This window comes from Vicugna pacos, chromosome 14 (genome assembly GCF_048564905.1).
Source record: "Vicugna pacos chromosome 14, VicPac4, whole genome shotgun sequence".
Classification (NCBI taxonomy): Eukaryota; Metazoa; Chordata; class Mammalia; order Artiodactyla; family Camelidae; genus Vicugna; species Vicugna pacos.
Genome location: NC_133000.1, coordinates 59,546,820 through 59,552,819, shown reverse-complemented (window position 1 = coordinate 59,552,819; position 6,000 = coordinate 59,546,820).

Here is a 6,000-nt window from a genome sequence, read left to right as displayed (position 1 = left end):
TGCTGATATTTCCTTTTTGACTTATCAGAGATATACTAAATTTTACTGACTTTATTCTTAAATACATCTTGTCCAACCCTGAAAATGTGATTTTACTAATGTGAAAATTACTGCTTATTTGTTTTATCTTAATATGTATTTATACAAAGTATAAATATATATTTATATTATATTTTCAGTAAAATATATAATATCTACTAATAGTAATAAGATTAATTTTACTATGTCTTTTAAATAAAAAATACATAAACTAGTTTAAAACAGCAATACCAACATCACAAATAACAGTTAATTGTGGAGGGCAGCTCAAGATTTCCCTCTAGTTCATTACTGTAGAGTATATGCCGCTAAGGATGGACAATTAAGTACTGTCAAAATGAAATATCTCTTTGTTTTTCTGTGAGGTGGCTTGTTACTAATTTGTTATACAGTTAGATATGCTCATTTCATCTCAGTTTATTTATTTTCAATCTTAGGGCTTGCTTATTTGTTTGTTTGACTGGATTTTATAATTTTAATATGTAAAACATTGACACGGTCTCCAAACCAGAGCTACAAACAAAGGCACACTTTGAAGTCTTGACTTTGCTTCACCACCACACTCTTCTGTCTACAATATGTGCTGTATGTAGCCGTGTTTATTAATTTCTGGATTATCTATTAGGGTTTTGTGGTGGTGGTTACTACAATTATGCATATATCATGTATGTGTATTCTTTTTCTTCCCTTTTCTTACTAAACATAGTATGTAATTTCCATTTTTCTATACCTTGTTATATTCACTTGACAATATAGCCCCCAAATTATTGCATATAAATATAGAGAGATCTTCCACATTCATTTTTTTGGGAGGGAGGTGTGGGGTGGGGACTGTACATTACTCCATTGTTTTGATTTTCCAAAATTTATTTCACTAGCCCTTTATTGATGAACATTTGAGAGATTTCCAATTTTTGATGATTATAGAGAATTCTGCAATGAATAATCTTGTTCCAATGTCATTTTGTATTTATAGAATATGCCTTTGGGATAGATTTCTAGAATTGAGGTTGCTGGATGAAAAGGACCATTCATGTGTAGTATTGCTAGAAGTTGCCAAAGTCTTCTCAAAGGGGGAATTATTTTGTATTCCACTATTAATGCATGAGAGTGAGTATTTTCTAAAAGTCTTGGCAACCCAGTTTATAGTCATTTTAAATTTGCCAATCTAATATATGAGAGGTGATATTTCATATTTTAAGCATCCTTTTTGTTTTGCATCCATTTATGTGTTTAAGAATGATTACTTAAGTCTTGTTCTGAAGGCTGGTTTTGAAGTCCAGATTTTTTTTTAACATAATGTGGTTAAAACTCTGATAATAAAATTTCACAAGGATATAATCCTTGTTTGTGAATTAAAATCAATTGCTTTTGATATTGTAAAAATCTGGGGATATTACATAAAGAAACAAAACTTTATTAATCACTAAAAGTTTCTGAATTTACTGATTCAAAGTAGGAGTAATTAATTTTTTCATTAGAAAAGTAACATGCTTGCTATATTTGGAAAGTCTATAAAATGAAAGTAAAAACAATTATACTGCCTACAGGTAACATATTTTGGACTATTTCCTTTCACCCTCTTTCTGTTCTTTTGAAACATTATTCTTCATAATTTTTTTTATATTTTAATAGACTTTTAGAGCATTTTTAGGATTAGAGAAAAATTGGATAGAAAATACACAGTTCCCAGGAATTCCCATTGAATGTCTCTCCATTTATTTAGACATTTGATTTCTTTATCTGAGTTTTGTAGTTTTCATCATTTAGATCTTGCATATATTTTTGTTAGATTTATACCTAAATATTTCATCTTTTCCTTGCTAATGTGAATTCTGTTGTTATTAAGTTTCAGCTTCTAGTTGTTCATTGCTGATGTTTAGGAAAGCAATTGACTTTTGTATATTAATCTTGCATCTTGAAAACTTGCTATTATCACTTCTTAGTTACAGAAAATTTTTGTTGACTCTTCTAGATTTTCTACATAGACAATCAAGTAATTTACAAAGAGAAAGAGTTTCTTTCTTTCTCATCTGTATACCTTTTTCTTTTCTTTTCCTGTCTTACTGCATTGGTCTGGACTTCCAGTACAATATTGAGTAGAAACAGTAAGATTGCTTTTGCCTTGTTTCTATTCTTAGGAAAGAGCATCTAGTTACTCACCATTATGATGTTACCTGTAGGGTTTGTACAGATTTTGTCAGGTTGAGGAAGTTCCATTTTATTCCTAGTTTGCTGAAAGTTTTTGTCCTGGATGAGTGTTGAACTTTGTTAAATGTTTTTTTCTGCATCTATTAGTATGATCATATACTCTTTCAACATTGGTCTGTTGATGTGATGGATTACATTAGTAGATTTTGGATTATTAAACAAGGCTTGTATAACTGGAATAAATCTCACTCAAGTGTAGTATATAAATCTTTTCATATATTGTTGCATTTGACTTACAGATACTTTGTTAAGGATTGTGACTATGATCATAACAGATATTTGTCTATAGGTTTCCTTTCTTGATAATGCTTTTGTCTTATTTTGGTATTATGCTGGCTTCATAGGATAAGTTAGGGCATATGCCCTCTGCTTCTATTTTCTGGAACAGATTTTAGGGACTGGGATCATTTCTTTCTTAAATATTTGGTAGAATTCACTAGCGAAACCATCTGCACTTGGTCCCTTCTATTTTGGAAGAAACGTCAATTATTGATTCAGTTTCTCTTCTAAAACCAGTCATAATATCTGCCTTTTAATGGATACATTTAGAACATTAATATTTAAAGTGATTATTGATATAGTTGGATTAATATCTTCTATTTTGTAGTTATCTTCTAGGTTGTATTTAATTTTTCCTCCCACGCCATTTCTGCTTTCTCTGCTTTTAAAAAATCCATTCATTTTAAGCAGTATTGGTTGATATGATTATTTTACCTTCGTGTGTACAACGTATTTCAGCTTCTGTGTACACTACAGTGTGCTTAGCACCAAAAGTATAACTTTGTTACCATGCAGTTGACTCCCTTTGCTCATTCCACTCTTCCTCTCTGGTAGGAACTCATCTGTTCTTTGTATCTGTGTGCTTGTTTTTGTTTTGTTTGTACATTGAGTTATTTAATATTCCACATGTGAGTGAAATGATACGGTGTTTCTCTTTCTCTGTGTGACTTATTTTACTTAGCATCATACCCTCAAGGTCCATCCAATGCATAGATGGGTAGTTTTTAGGAGGCTGGAAGTGAGTATTTCCCTTCCCCAGTTTCAAAGGCTTGAGGGGGCTGGGGTTTGGGTATCTTCCTTCCTAAGGTCAGTTAGGATCTGGGAAAACCCAAGTGAATCTGGCTTTGGTAGAATAGTTTCCCCTGAGGTTAGGCTTTTTTTTTAAGGAGATGATAAAGTTCTAGGTATATTTCAAAATGGTTGCTTTTCCCTTACCCCTGATGGAAGCTTGAGGGGACTTTTCTCTAACCTTTTATCTGAAAACCTGGTAGGGCTCCAGGAGGCAAATGCCATGAAATTGTGAGCATCCCTCTCGGGGTAGGGAATCTTAATCTCTCGGGCTCAGCCTCCAGTAATTAGCAGTCAATTGTATTTTTAAGTGTTCTTACCACTTGCTGGCTCCAGCAACGCTTCTGCTTCAGGCAAGATGTAATTCTGTTTGCCTCTCTCTCCAACTTGGGGGCAGTAGTTCTTTATGACCTCAATTCTCTGAGGGATCTAAAAAGAATAATTGATTTTCAGTTTGTTCAGCTTTTTCTGTGTGTGTGTGTGAAAATGGGGGTGAACAAGCTCTTCACGTGTCTCACCAGAAACCAGTGTATCTTACTGACTTTTACAAACTTCATAAAGATAATCTGGCATTTATTTCTAGTTTTTTGTTTTCCTGTTAATTATCTCTTTTTTTATATAAATGTTTCCTTTTTTGAGGATTTAGCAACAGAAATTCATAGAAATGGGAATTTCAGTACTGCTTTTTAAAAAATGAGGGAATCCCCTTCTAAATTAAGTAATACAAGATAGGAAGAGTTTTTTATTTCCATTTTTTTCTTGATATTATATGTGCATAAGCCTACTTGTGAAAGATTTCTTTTTGAGATACCAGTTGAATCGTTTCCAACCAGGTAATTTTCAGATATTTTCACATAGGTAAATATCCACTTGTTCTGAAAAATAAATCTCTTGGAGAAAAATTATTCAATTGTTGTGACTAACTTTTCTCAATGGCAACATATATATCAATCATGTATCACATGATTTCTCTTTTTATGGGTGATAACATTTGTAGTATTATGACTAATAGAATTTCCTCCCAAATGATTGGTGGTGTTGCTCTGGGAAAATCAAATTGGACTTCCATTTTAATCTGAACTTCTTCGTAAAGTAATAGTACATTAGTATGACCTTTTTAAAATTCTCAGAAACCAAAGTCATATCTATTGAGCCATTTTTGTTTCGTAAAACAAAGGATGCTTCCAAACTGCTAAAGTAATTCTATTAGAGTACACTGGAAAAAAACTAAATTATAAATGAGGTACATGGAGCCAACATCATCATCACTCTTTAGGGACAAAAGCACATATGGAAACACTTCATGGATTCATTAAATATCAATCTGAAATAACATAACATCAATATTGGTAGCTCAAAAATGATAACAGCTGACAGATGGCAACCAATTAGAGCAATTAGCAATTAACTTGTGTGTCCCTGTCCCACCTTCATCCTCCTTCACTTGTTCCATGAATTCCTACGATCCCTAAAATGTGCATGAGATGCAGTTTCTGCTACAGAGCATTGGGATAATGTATTTGGGGCAGTTATTGAAAATAGATTTGGAGAGAAAGAACATGTCACTCTTCATCTTTCATTCAAAATACTCCTTTTAGGGAAAATCTAATTTAAAATACACCCTAAGATATTTTTTCTAGTTTGAAAAAGGATGCTATAAATAAAGTTACAAAACTCTTGAAATATATATATACTAACACATAAATAGTTTTACTGTATCATTGGTTCTATAAAATAGTTCAATTCCAAAAACATTTCTAAAAATTTTTTCTTAAAAGTGAAAATACATAACCATTTATATTACATTTTATAGACTCTTATGGTAGTCACCTTATCATTAAAAATAACATGGAAATATTCTTGGCATATATTCATATACTTTATTCAGTTTCCATATATCTGATACCAAGTCTATGGTATTTTTCTGAGAAATGCATTTCTTCAATAAAGTAATTTTCATTTAAAAATTGCAAGAAATCTTTAAAGTTGCATTTTATGGTTAGTAATATTTGAAACTGTTGACATCTTTTATTTTCTTTTTTCTGTAACCATACTTGAGAAAATATTTTTCTCTGTAGGTGCTGAAGTACCTAGTGAGCTCAGAGAACATTCTATTAAATGAAGTTTATATTCTATATTTTTATATCAAAACTTACAACTATTTTAGTTTTCATTTAGAGTACCTTCATTTGAGAAATAATTGTAAGGTAAAACTTGTCAAATAAAATTTCTCTAATTGATTATTTTTAATATTTACCAAATTTAGACGTTCCAAAATTGGAGTATTTTTCGATTGAATTCAATTCAGATAATCTATATAACTTTACTTCCAAATAGGATTTCTATCCAAAGTGTTTCCACAAGTTGATATATTAAAAATGCAGAACTTTAGGGAAGACCCCATTTGTTGAGCAATTTGACTAAATATTTCAAACTGATTTTGAATAGAACAAAACCAAATTTAAAGGACTCATTTACACACACAAAATTTAACACAATTATGGGGCACTAAGGGTGATTTACAAAATAAGTCTTTAAAGGTTCAAACTTTCTAAAACTCTGATTATAGCCAGCAAAAACAGAACCTTTGAATTTTTAAAATTCAGTATCAACTCCATTACCAAAAATTGTAGATAGTTTTTGTGTGCATGGTATTTGTGTGTTTGTGTGCATGTGTGCTTG